This window comes from Drosophila teissieri, chromosome 3L (genome assembly GCF_016746235.2).
Source record: "Drosophila teissieri strain GT53w chromosome 3L, Prin_Dtei_1.1, whole genome shotgun sequence".
NCBI classification, from domain to species: domain Eukaryota; kingdom Metazoa; phylum Arthropoda; class Insecta; order Diptera; family Drosophilidae; genus Drosophila; species Drosophila teissieri.
This window is the reverse complement of record NC_053031.1, coordinates 7102967-7116749: the sequence shown is the minus strand read 5'-3', so window position 1 is coordinate 7116749 and position 13783 is coordinate 7102967. Positions and strand designations below refer to the sequence as shown.

Genomic DNA, 13783 nt, shown 5'->3' with positions numbered 1-13783 from the left:
TTTATACAGTGGCGAGCAAAAGTGAGTGCATGTTCATAACTCTCGACTTTCATCATCTATAAAAACAAAACTAAAGCAGGTAATCCAATAATTTTTTTTATTTTTGTTTACCTATCCTATTTTTAACAAATAGGACAAAAAAAACCGTAACAATATGTATTCAGCGAAGACTTAGAAAATAAAATCCAAAAAAAGTCGCAAAAACTCACTTTTGCACGTTATAAGAAAATAAAGAAAAAATTAATTTTTAATATATTGTCCATAGAGCCATATTATAAATTACTTGATTTACTCGAAATGGCATACTCTCTACCAAGTTTTCAATGACTTCCTTGGAAATTCGGTTCCATTCATCTTGTACACGCTCCCAAAGATTGGTCATGTTTGATGGAGCTGAGTCGTACTGCCCGAGCCTTCGTTTCACGATTGACCAAAGATTTTCAATCGGATTGAGGTCAGGACTTTGTGCTGGCCACTCCATCAACTTGAAATTTTGTTCACCAATCCATTCCTTGACAATTTTCGCTCGGTATAAGCAGTGATTGCAGCTCAAAAACGCCGAAATGTGACATCCAGATCGCAACAGAAAGGTCGCAAAAAATTATTATCAGACTCGGATGCCCGACTAAGGAATAAGGAATATCCCAGATGAGGAAAAATAGGCTGCTAACACCTAAAGAAGCATCTTTGGCCATAAACAAAAACGTTAGCAAGTGGACTGCCAGAAGAGCGCTGCGCAACATTGGATATGCAGCGGCTGTTAAAAAAAAACAAACCTGCATTATCCGAAAAAAATGTTAAGGCGCGTCTAAAATTTGCGAGAGAGCACAAAGATTGGACCACAGATGATTGGAAACGTGTTGTCTGGTCTGATGAGTCCAAGTTCAACCGTTTCCAGTCAGATGGTAAACAATTCTGCTGGCGTAGACCCGGAGAATGGATTCAAAGACACCATGTGAAGCAAACGGTTAAACATGGCGGCGGAAATATAATGGTCTGAGGATGCTTCACATGGTGGCAAGTCTGCCCCCTGCATTTAATAGATGGCATTATGCGAAAGGAGGACTATCCGCATATTTTGCAAACCCATCTTCCCATTTTTATGGAGAAATGTGCGTATTCGGAAGAAGATATTATTTTTCAACAAAAAGGCGATCCGAAGCACACAGCGAAAATTGTCAAGGAATGGATTGGTGAACAAAATTTCAAGTTGATGGAGTGGCCAGCACAAAGTCCTGACCTCAATCCGATTGAAAATCTTTGGTCAATCGTGAAACGAAGGCTCGGGCAGTACGACTCAGCTCCATCAAACATGACCAATCTTTGGGAGCGTGTACAAGATGAATGGAACCGAATTTCCAAGGAAGTCATTGAAAACTTGGTAGAGAGTATGCCATTTCGAGTAAATCAAGTAATTTATAATATGGCTCTATGGACAATATATTAAAAATTAATTTTTTCTTTATTTTCTTATAACGTGCAAAAGTGAGTTTTTGCGACTTTTTTTGGATTTTATTTTCTAAGTCTTCGCTGAATACATATTGTTACGGTTTTTTTTGTCCTATTTGTTAAAAATAGGATAGGTAAACAAAAATAAAAAAAATTATTGGATTACCTGCTTTAGTTTTGTTTTTATAGATGATGAAAGTCGAGACTGTATATAGAACTGTTTATTTCTACTCTGGCGAGTGGCGGTTGCTGTTAAATAATGCGAGTATTTGTTTTAAATGCTCTTTGTTACGTAAAATCGTAAATTTTTAGAATTTTAGAAACTTTTCCTCATTTAAGCAATTAAAAAATGTCCAATTAAAAGTTAAGTTTGGCGCAAATGGAAACCAAAGTCAGTGGTATATTCCAATTATGTGGAATACCCGTTTCTCGATGAGGACTTTTGCGCCCAGCCCAATCTCTAATTGGAATTCTGTGTTTTCTCACCCACAATTTCTCCGCTTTCTCCGCCGCTTTATGCCATTTGGCGTTGCCTACTTTTCTGGGCACATCTATAAAATTTACACCGCAGTGGCGTGCGTGTGTGTGGGCCGGAAAAGTGGGCGTGGCAATATAGGAGGAGGAGGAGGAGAAGGGACTGCTGTCCATGTGTCGAGTGTGTGCGGCTCGTAAAGTTTCCGATTTTTCCCCGCACTTGTTGTAGTCTTTGATTATGTTGGAAAACCGCAGTTCAAGTTGAACCGCCGACCTTTCCCCATTTGCAGTTTCGAACTTCGTTCACCAACTTTGGCATAACTTTTTTGCGGACTCGATTCTCGCTTCTGACTCGCACACGTTGTTGATTTTTATTTTTATGGCATTATTTTGTTCTCTCGACCAATTCCTTATGCGGGCCGTGCTGTCGAAACGGTTTTTCATCAACTTTTGGGTGGCTTTCCCTTGCTTTTCCTTGGCCTTCCCCTTTCCACCGTTTGTCGGGGTCGTTTCCGAGTTCACGAAAAAATTAAATGTTATTTATGCTTTCTCGTTTTGTTACCAGCCTCATTTTTTACGATATGCAACAATTTCTTCCTCGACTCTCCATAAATCGTGCAAAAAGAGAGAGATTTACACACCTTGCAGTGTCCGACCTTTTAAATGAATTTATTTAATACCTTCTAGGCTCTCCGATGCTCATTTGTTTTCATTTTTATACACGATATTTATTTTTATGTTCTCCCCCTGCATAACTGAGTGCTGATTTCATCTATCGAATTAAGAAAGTATCAGCTGAAATTTTGTTGCTGCCGCCTCATAAATCTGTTGCGTTATATAGTCCACATGCTTATATATTCCGTTCGGATTGGAAAATAAAAATTCGCCCCACAGAATGTATAGGAATTTAAAAGCGACAATGCGACATTAATTTCTGGGCACCATTAAACAAAATACCAGCGACAAGTTCTCTCGACAAAATCAAAGAAAATAGGATATAGGATTGCGAAATGAACTGCAGCGAGCGTCAAGTGTCGTTAAGTCTTAATGTATAACCATCATCATCATTTGCGTCTCAGCTGAAGAGCATTTGACACTTGCTTGTCAAGCGTGGGCCAAACTCAATTAAGTGATTTGCTTTGATAAATTATTTCATATATCTCAAGAACCAGAAAAGGTTTCTATGGTTGTCACCAAGCTAGAAGTATATATAGATACAATCCTAGAAAGTACCGGATGTTATAATAGCTACTATTTTATATCAAGCATCGGCCACAGGATTTTCTCCACCACCCAAGTACCAAATCAACTTGTAGCTTGTCAAAGTGACACCTTTTAAAGTTAATTCATTAATCACGCACAGCTGCTTGAACCGAACCCTTAGAGGTTTTCCCAGATTTACCTAGCAAATAACCGAGATTACGCACTCAACTCGACACAATCACCTGTCATAGGTCGACCACCTCCGCACCAGAAGACTTCCATCAAAGAAAACTCCTAGACACCGGGCCCAAGTCGTCTTAAAAAGTCCGCAAAGAAGTGGTAGAGAAATATGGCAGAAATAAAACTGGGGAAACTCATCAAATTGGATTTGTTGTCTGGGGCAACCAATACACGGGTGTCTTCCACTCATTTTACCCGATTTCTGAAATGCTTAGACCAGAGTTTACATTTAATGAAAGCCCCTAAACGGCTAAGGGCTAAGACGGGGTAAGACGGGGTAGGAACAAGAAAACAAGACACAGTTGGGGCAAACTAGGCACATTAACGAGCTAGCTGGCAAAAGGAAGGAGCCGAAGGGCTTAAATGCCCGTTTCTAGGTCTTTTCCACTCTTTTTGGCGAGAGGTTTTGCTGGTTTTCGGCGAGGTTTCTCGGTTGCACGGGCACGTGGTGCGAGTTGAGTTGAGTTGAGTAACAGTAAACGTCACTTTAACACTGGCAAACGAGTTTCCCTGGCCCACGGCCATATTTGCGGACTAAAACCCGAGCTCACACTCGCAGGCAAACAGGCCCCAAAAGCTTTTCACACCCAATTGCTGGAACAACAAAATAACACACAGCCTCAGCTGCTGCAGGAAAAACGCTTAGCCCCCCACCAACACACAATGGTATGTGTGTCTGTCCCCGTCTCCCTTTTTGGCGTATTTCTCTTTCCCTTTCGGAAAACCCAGCAATATGAAAAGAGTTTTTCCAGTGTGTGTTTGTGTTTCGTACGTGCTTTGAGCTATTTTTTGTTATGTTTAACGCATACTCCGAATTATGATTACATTCTCCGCTCGGAAAGACAATCTCGTGTGCTGGGAGCCAGCTCCTACAGTAGAGATTCTATGAATAGTGTCGCAGGAAATTGTACAAATTAGTTGAGAAATTCGACAGTATTCTAGTAGACTTGAAAAATGAAGCTATTATAACGCAAAGTTCATTTAATACAATCGAATTAGTTAAAAGTTTGTTTAGGCTAGGGTTTAAAAAACTAAAAACTCGATTTAGCCTGCCCTAACTGTATTAACTTTTCGGCAGTCCTTATCGAAATTGAGTAGACAAATTGCTTGCTTCAGACGAGCCTCCCACTTGCCAACTCAATAAGCCTTGTTTCTACGTATTCCAACGATTTAGGTAGGTTATTTCATTAAATTTCACACTTTTCCCATCCAAGGTAACAAGTTTTTCGAGGAATTCCACTAATGGCAGGATTGCTTTTCGTCCATTGTTCCTCATCCCATGAGCTGTAAATATGGTTAAGGGCGTTGGCTTCAATCAATAGCTGAAGGTCACACGAGGAGCTCGCACTCAGTTCTTCCCTTTTTATTTATTATAGAGCAGGAACATCACAAGAGGAAGAAAAAAATGATAAGCGCCCTGTTGGGCACATTAATCATACGCCATGTGTTGCGCCTGTCGCAGAGCAATTAGTTTCAGCATTTACCGCTTGAATTATGCATAGCATCGTTCTGCCCTAAAGGCTATATATATATATATACCGTGGCATCTTGGACAGTAAATTGCTTTAATTGACAGCGGAAGTGCCCCGAATAAAACATTTTAGCGGCAGGCGTTAGAGGCTTGCAATAAATTAGCCATCACTTTTGGCCAAAAACAGCAGCGGATGCCTCCAAGGTCAACATTATGCTGGTGATTTCGTGTTTGTTTTCGTTTCTTTTATTCTCTTGCTTGGACGTGGCTAAAAAGAAATCTGTTGACAAGAACTTGAGCGGCATTTTCGGCCAAAACGACATAATTAAAAAGAAATAATTTACTGCCATTTCCTCTGCTGGCGCTTTGAGGAAAAGTGAAAGTAATAAACATAAATTCAAGCTCCCGGGCAGACCAAGGATTTCCAATTCTCTAGGGCAAGCTGCTGACTACCATGATTGATGGTGGAAAGTGGAACGCACAGGCTTTGTCTTATGTAACTCAAGGAGTATTTGGCATCCGAATTGTCATCAGCTGATGCCACGAAATATGATTGATTGTTATGGGTTTAGAGGGACAATTGTTGATCGGCGGAGCTCATTATGTTTATTATTTTCCCCCCAAATCATGGGGGAAAGATTTGAAAAGATAGGAGTTAAGCAACATAGCAGAACCTTATACATATTTCCTTATGTACTTTAATATAGAAACAAACTACTACTAAGTTTAGGAATTGACCTAAAAAATCCAAACCGGTTTTATCAAGAATTTACATATATCCGCTTTTGCCTATTTATTTAAAGTCGTTAAGCGTAGGAAAATGGCAACAACAATATTTATACGGCTGTTCGGAATTTAAGCCAGCGAAATAAAACATATGAATTATGTCCGCACATTAAAGAAACAACATTGAAAAATATAAGAAGACAGCAAAACTGCGCGAAAAGAGACAACATTTATTTCAATGGCGTCAACGAATTTTCGCCCGAGAATTTTCACCGAAATGAATCACTTCACATTGAAGAGGCAGAAGAGCCAAGAGAATAAATTCCCGCTCAATGAGTCAATGTGTCACATGCAGTCGCCACAATTATAATATTCATTAAGCTCGCAACAGAATTAACACGTTATAAATAAATAAGAGACTGTTGTTCTGGGCCAAAAATAGAAAATATACACATATGTACTATACATATCTCTCAGCAAAGAGAGAAAAAAAACTCGTATACAGTTCATTAACATGTAAAGATTGCAACAAATTGCCAGCACATTTCGCCTTGCTGAAGGTGAAGTTCATTAAAATTCCGCGTCACTCAGAAAAGTATAGAACGAAAAAAAAGGGGGAAAAACTCAGCACAAGCGATTGGGTGAAGGTCGTCTGAAAAATAGTTTGTATCTTTTCCTTCCCTCTTCACTTTTTTGTTTTTGTTGGACATTTTTGTGGCATCCCCATCTGATCTTTATCTTCATCAGCACGGCCATCATCATCATCATCATTACCATTACCATCATCATTAGCATTAGCTTTAGCATTAGACTTAGCATGTGCGGACAACGGCTGGAAATTTGTTTGTCCCACTCGATTTGTTTGTTTTCCTTGGCTAACTGATGGCAGGGCGTCATCCCAGTTGATGACGTCCACCAGTCCAGCGTTTCCCCGATTTTTCCCATCCACATACACAGTCGCCACCAGATTTTGACCTAATCTGTATTTTGTTAGCCTGACGCTGCAAATGTGCGGAAATGCGTCCCACGGACAGCATTTGGGATTTGAGATTTATCTGCGCCGAGCCAAAGTAAATTTTGATTGGCGAATAAATGGAGGAAAATTAATTCGATTGGAATTTCGACAGATAAATAAATCTTTGCCAAAGTGGCTGTTGTTAAACTATAGGAAATGGCGAATACATTGTATCTGGCCCTGGCAAATTGACAACATGCATTTATTTACGAAAAAGAAAATGTGTATGAAATATTCAGTAACAGCCTAAAATGAATTAAGCTGAATTAACACGGCATACCATTTCTTTTTTTGGTTTAATATTTCATTAAAAATGTATTGCCACAGCAACCAAATGTACTTTTTCTTTGTTGAGTAATCCCAGGCAAGACCCACGCACGCATTTGCCATTCATTCAAGAAATAAAGCAATTTTCCTGGCCAAATACAATCCACCTTGATCACGCAATCACAACATAATCTGGCAGGCTAATGTGTTCTTATCGCCACTCGGAGTAAATTACAATGATGTGATGGAAAAGCTTGGCACAGTTAAGCAAAGTGCAATCAAGACACAATCAATCAAATCAAATGGGAAATGAAATAATACCTGACTAACTCAACTCAACTCGACTCGGCTCGGTTTTCTCATCAGTTTCCTAATTGAATTCCAAGAACTTTTCCATGGAACGACTTTGATAACAGCTTAATTACTTGATAACCCGAGGACATGGGACATGCTGGTCCTGTGGATTTATGTAATTAGTTTGTTCGAGATACTTTCCACCGATGGCAGCACATGCGTACGTACATAAATTACCATAAATCAAAACGAAATGTGGCATGCAAAAAAGCGGGGAGTGGGAAAGTGAGTACGATGATGAGTGGTTAGTTAACCAGAGAGGAGGAGCCAACCAACTTTCTGGCCAAAAGTCAACGCTTGACAGTCATTAGTCATATAAAGGCGAACAAGCGGGACAGATATGTGGCCTGTTCTGATGTGGGTCCGGATGATAATGATGACAGCCAACACAGCGGCAGCACAAAAAATGGGAAATGGGAAAAGCCAGATAGTCAGGGTCCTCGGTTTCCCGTGACCTCCCATCAAGATCAAGGACTGGCCAAAATCAAAGCCGCAAAAAGCGAAAAAGCTAAAAAGCGAGGCAACTGCATTTTTATGCGTCCAAACTCGACCTTGACAACGAGCAAGGTTCGTCCTTAAAACGAGAAAAAAAAGTTGTTGAAGATTCACTAATATTGATAGACTATTAAGTCCATTATATGGGCATATAAAAAAAATTATAGATTTCCGATAATACGATTCACATAAAAACATATTAATAAGACTTTAATTGTTTAACTTTTTTCTTACAGTGTTTAAACACACAACGAAACTGACTATTATGCAACGAGAGAATAGAGCCGCAGAACCACGACTAAAAAACTCGTGAAAACCCTAAAAAAAAAAAAAAAAAAAAAAAAAAAGATAAACGAAATCAGTAAAAGGCTTTACTGCGCCAAGCTTTTTATTATATATTTTTATTTAAAAGCCTATCCCGGGGCTTCCTTTTGTATCTCAACGCAAGCGGACACTGTGCAAAAGGGTTAATTAAACCTGAGTTGCGCCCACGTCCAAGGTGAGCAATAAATTTTATGGCTTCTCCACTGTCTGCCAGTCATGCTCCTCTGTGCTCCCCTGTTCTCCGAGTTTCCCAGATTTTCCCAGATTTTTCCTTTCTCAAAGTCCAAAGCTGAAAATCGGCTTCAGCTAGTTTCTGCAGAGAGTTGAAGTTGCGGGCTCGGCGAACTAAGTGTATTTGCCAACATACTCTCTTTGTTATTTAACAATATTTATTTCACTTGTTGTTCTTCCATAAGCGGCTTTGTGTGTAAAACCCTTTTGACAACTTTGAAGTGACTCTAGAAAAGCAAATGAAAAAAGGACAATACTAAGGTAGACCCAGCTTGAAATTGCTGGGCATACAAAGTGAACTGGCAGTGGGGAGCCTAGAGAAAGTCCAAAGGAAGTAGAATTTGAGAAGCCGGAAATTACAATTTAAACTAGAGCTGGTAACGTGAGCAAGAAATTAAAATATCTAGTCTAGTCTATTGCTCAGAAATCACAGATGTTCAACCATTCTTATAAAGTTAAGAAAGTAAGTAATATATAGACACCTTTAACCGTATTTTTAAAATCCAATTTGACGAATAAGAGAAAAACTACAGTGATATGAGACATTATTCCAAAGTAATGCCGTGACACGGTGAACCACTAACTCACATCTCTACGACTAACCCTTGCAAAGTCCAGTAAAGGCGTTTGCATTAAAATAAATTACAGAAGGAAGGACGAGAAAGAGGATGTACGGTGTAGTGCCAAGTCATCAGGAGTGAAGGAGGAAATTCTTCAGCAAGGAAGTCCTTAATTTGTTTGCTTCCACCCACTTCAACGGCGCTTCCTTTCGGCGCTCTCCTTCCATTTTTCTCCTCCACAGCACATTTCCATTTGAATTTTTAATTTCGCCACGCCCACATCGTGTCACTTTGTGTTTGGGTATTAGTTTGACACGGGAGATCCTGCACACTATGCGCAGCCAGGATATGATTCTCTGGCATCTATTTAAGTGAGTGCAAACTTTACACATTTACCCGCCATTACATAACACACAGGCCAAACATTTTGCAAATTTTGAACGAAATTGGTGAAGGCATGCCAAAAAAAAAAATCAAGGAAAAGCTGTGGTGTTTGGTGGAAAAGGTCCAACCAACCAACCAACCAGCCAGCCAGCCAGCCACGCCTCATGAATTTTCCACCCGCATTTTGTTTTTCAACGCGAGCTGGTGAAAATTTTATGCAGAAGCGAAAAAAACACAGACACCAACAAAATTGCAGTGGAGCGTGGAAAACCTTCGTTCAGCGTAAAGCGTTAGTAAATAAAATTTTCACTGGCATATGCAACAAAAGGAACAACACACACACGCGCAGCTAATAGAAGAATTTTATTTCATTTTATTTATGTAGTAGAAATTTTCGTTTTGGGTGGCTGGCAAGTGCAAACGCTTTTCAGCTCGTCTGCTCGTAATGGTCGGAGTTTGATTTTAATTTAAAGATTAGCATTGAATTATTTAACAATTCTGGCAGCAGCAGGAGCAAAGAAATTTGAATTATGTGCCATGGCAAATTATACGAAGTGCAGAAGGCAGCACAAGGACTCCGGGCTTCAACATTGATAAATGCGAGGAAAATTAGTGGTTCATGGCTGGGTCATCAGTGCGGTTCGTTTGCTTGATTGTTTGCTTACTTGTTGCCGCCTTTGGATGCTTTGTTCCCACTGCTTAATAAAAAATAAAATTATGCAAAGCCAAGTTGGCGAAATGTGGGTGGAGACAAAGAAAAATAGCAATTTGTGAAATGGCGGGGAAGTTGTTTGCGTAAACAAACAATGGGAATGAGCGCATAGATAAAGAGTCGAAAAAGTACACTTTAAAAGGAGCAGATATCCTTAACTGCACAGATCTAAATTGTTATATGTAAGAATCGATTTTCAAAACAAAAATCTTATTTTCCAGTCACCAAATATTGCTAATAAAAAATCCCCTCGGATTGGCCAACAGCAATTAAGCGCAAAGTGTGCGCTAAAAAACCGCACAACGTTAAACGAAACGAAATGAAAAGAAACGTCACAGCCAAGAGAATAGCAAACACAACCACACAGGCACATGCCAAACACACCTACTTTCTACCCCCCACCATACACACACGTATTCGCCGCACACACACACTAGCAGACCAGAGTGTGCACACATGGAAAAGCAAACAACAATACAAACAGCGAATACGGCAACCAGAACGCGACAATTGCGCTTTGTGTTTGCGGAAATGGGGGCGGAAAAAGGGGGGGGAGGGTTGGGGCGAAAGAAGAGTGGAAAACGGGGCGTGGATTGCTGATGATGGCAGGCGGTTGTCCTTCAACAAAGTTGACCTTGCACTTGCCACTTGCTGCTGCTGCTGCTGCTGGCTCAGTTTTCCTGCGCCGGAAGTTGATTTTCCCCCGCATTCATTTCCCCACATTTTCCCCGTTTATCTCTGCCGCTGCCCCTTTTCTTTCGCCCTTTTGGGTTTTGCCCCCTTTTTTTTGCGGTGTGCAAGGACGCGGCAGGAGCAGATAAACACACACTCACACACACACGAACACGCCTCACTGCGTCCACGTGCCGCATTGGAAAGTGCGTGAAAGTTGTCCCATTTCACTGGTACTCGAAAACGATTTTTAATTACATATTTTGTGGAATGCAGCAAACAAAACCAAATTTGCATTCAATTTTTTGTTTGTTACTGCAGTTTTTTGGCGCAAAGCCAACCCGCAAATTGTTATGTAAATCATTTGAATGCACACAACAAAAAATAAATGATACAATATGGCAATATGCGAGGCTTATTATTAATAACACCAAATGCTAGAATAATTCATGGAGAAATGAAATAGTATCTGTTTGCATTCAAAACTAAATTCTTTTCAGTTTTCTAAAGAAATTTAATTTGCTATGTTTTTTGTGCATTTAGCATTGCAGAGCAGCGAAACCGAAAAATGTTCAATAAAAGTGCTGGCCCAAAAAAGTATGCTACATTTTGTTTTCAATTCCTCCCCGGCCAGGAAGTAATTTTCATTGAAATTGTTAAGCAAATAGTTGCAGTGCTTGGAGCAGATACACAGATTCCACATGAAATAGCTTCTCGTACTGCGAAATGCAGGAGATCATAAATAAGCTCTCTTTGCTGCCAAACCCCAAAACAATTTTATTAGATTACTTTCGCTCGACATTTTCAGCATTTTGCTGTTTATATCAGTGAGACGGAGGCAGAGAATCGCAGGCACTTTTTCATTTTCTCGTTAAGGGGAAAACTTCATTCGATAGTTGTCCCCACTTTGTCGTGGCAGATAATTGATTACGCTGCCGCATTTCGAATTGATAGCAGCAAGTTTGCGACACTTATTGATTGATTATAAGTATGAATGCAAACAAAATGGAAAGGAAAAAACACTTTTCAAGTTTACCCACAGATTTTCAATGGTTTTTGCTCGCCGGAAACTCACCTGAAAATAAACAAGAGAAGACAATAAAGCAGTTAGTAAAGCAAATTTAATGTGGTAGAGAACCTAAATTACCCTGGCTTGAAATTATGCAATTAACTTTTAATCGACACAATTAAAGCAATTAATTTAATCGCGAGAGGAGCTACGGTATCAGCTTATTTTCATTAAAAGCTCGTCTCCTCTTGGCCACAAAGCACATTTGATGCCTCATTTAATCGGTTTATACGCAGGCCACCCAAATCAGGCCAAAAACTGTCAGCAAAGCAGCTTACCACCCACAAATCGTCACCTCGTTTCAGGCAAAATCACAAAAAGTTTCAACAAGTCACGCATTCAATTAAAAGCTTCAGCTTCAGCTTCTGCTTGCCACCCAGATGAGAAGAGTTTTCCTCGTATTTTCGCACACTTTTCCGCAGCCCACTCCTGATGATGACGCAGTGTTAATGTTTGCGGATTATAACGCGCCCAGGCCTCGAAAATGGGAGTGAAAATATATAAAAAAAAAATATAAAAGAAAAACAGCTCGCACTTATGCATTTAATTATTAACTCGCTCCCTTTTACGTAATGCTCGCGGAATAAAGTTTTCCCCACTGGGGCCAAAAGTTGCAGGCCACATTAGCAATTGCCTCGAGGACTTTTGCAGAATGCAATTTCTTCTTCGACGAGAGAAAGACCTTGAGATGTTCGGGTTTTGCTTTCTTTAGCTCTTTACAACATGTGGGCCAAATTCCGTTCTTGCAAAGTTACCAGAACTTGGACAACTTTCAATTAATTGCCAATTAATTTTGACTAGCGAACTTGGATGGTCACTCCACTCTAAAGGAAAAGTTTATTAATGGTGTGAAAATTCATTAAACAGAATGTTTCGAGGGTCGATACTTGTAGTGAACGGTAATTTAAATGGCTCTTTTGTGAGTTTTTAAAAGGCAACAAAATGATCCAAATTGCTGAGACACTTTAAAGTTGATTGTGAACAAAGTTTCGGCAATGGAAAAGAGAACTGAGAAAATATACAGATTTGTATTGGATTGCGCAATGGAAAAACAGAATATAGATTGATTTAAATTCTTTTCTGCTACTTTTTATTAGAGCCCAACATTTTAACTACATTTTCTTGAAGCTTCTAACTTTTTGTCGTAGCCTACTCCCTTTATTTTCCGCCCACCTCCTTTTCATTTGAATCATGCTTCATCTTTCAGATGCCAGAAAATTGCAAAAGTTTTCGCTCATGCAACCAACTTGCTTTCCCGGTATTTTCCGCCTTCCTGTCATTGGAAAAGCAACTAGAGTTTAACTGGCAAACTGCAAGGAGTTTGTAAGCTGAATACAAAATCAAAATATTTTAATAATGTAATGAGTGTCTCAGCTATGAACTGAATTGAATGACACACTGACTGACTGACTGAATGCAAAAGTTGGCACAGCAAGGAACCTTGACTGCTAGTCGGATTTATGGCTTGAAAATTGTTTATTTTGATTGAATATTTCATAACATGCAGGTTGCGAAGAGAGCAGAGCTGCTTTCGCTTGCCGCCTGTGGCATAGATTTTCCGTTTACCATTTTCCATTTCCCATTTCCCTTTTGCCACTCGATCCATTATGAAAGCCCTGCTCTGCGGAATTAGATTCTGTGGCAGCATCTTACAAGCGCACAAAAGCACAAGCACGAAAATCTGGCCAACTCATGCCAAAACCTGGTAATTGCCAACACACACGTTTTGGCACAAGACTGCCGAGCTCAATTTCCAAATGGCCTTATGCAACTCAGGGGGAACACAGAAATTATCTAACTCATGACTGAAACTTGTACGGTTGAGATATGAGAACCCTTGAGCAATGTGTGTGTGCTAACGAGAAATTAAACGCAGTGTTTAAATAAAACAGAAATTAAAGCTTGGTTAAATGTTAGGCATTAAGTCATGCTGTAAGCTTGCAATTCAAATGTCTTCTTTCAGTGCACAGTAAACAATTTTCAGGTATATACACGAACGAAGCATACAATTTTTATTATGAGCAAATTGTGCAACCCCAAATCGATCAAACTCATAGCGACAATTCTTGGCAAAAGCCGGATGCCATTTCCCCAAAAACCCCCCTTGCCCCCAGTGCACCTACACAATATGCAATTC

At 39.8% G+C, this 13783-nt stretch overlaps 1 protein-coding gene and 1 long non-coding RNA gene across 13 annotated transcripts in view; both read right to left on the bottom strand.

Annotated features, from left to right (window-relative positions):
• LOC122618010 (protein nutcracker) overlaps positions 1-13783 on the bottom strand; it is a 94585-nt gene that overhangs the window by 12118 nt on the left and 68684 nt on the right. The gene's annotated exons all lie outside the window — the stretch shown is intronic.
• LOC122618013 lies at positions 11401-12637 on the bottom strand. The gene is made up of 4 exons (XR_006325989.1): positions 12534-12637; positions 12182-12470; positions 11725-12123; positions 11401-11652 (listed from the first exon to the last, which is right to left on the bottom strand). It is a non-coding gene; the product is annotated as an uncharacterized LOC122618013 (long non-coding RNA).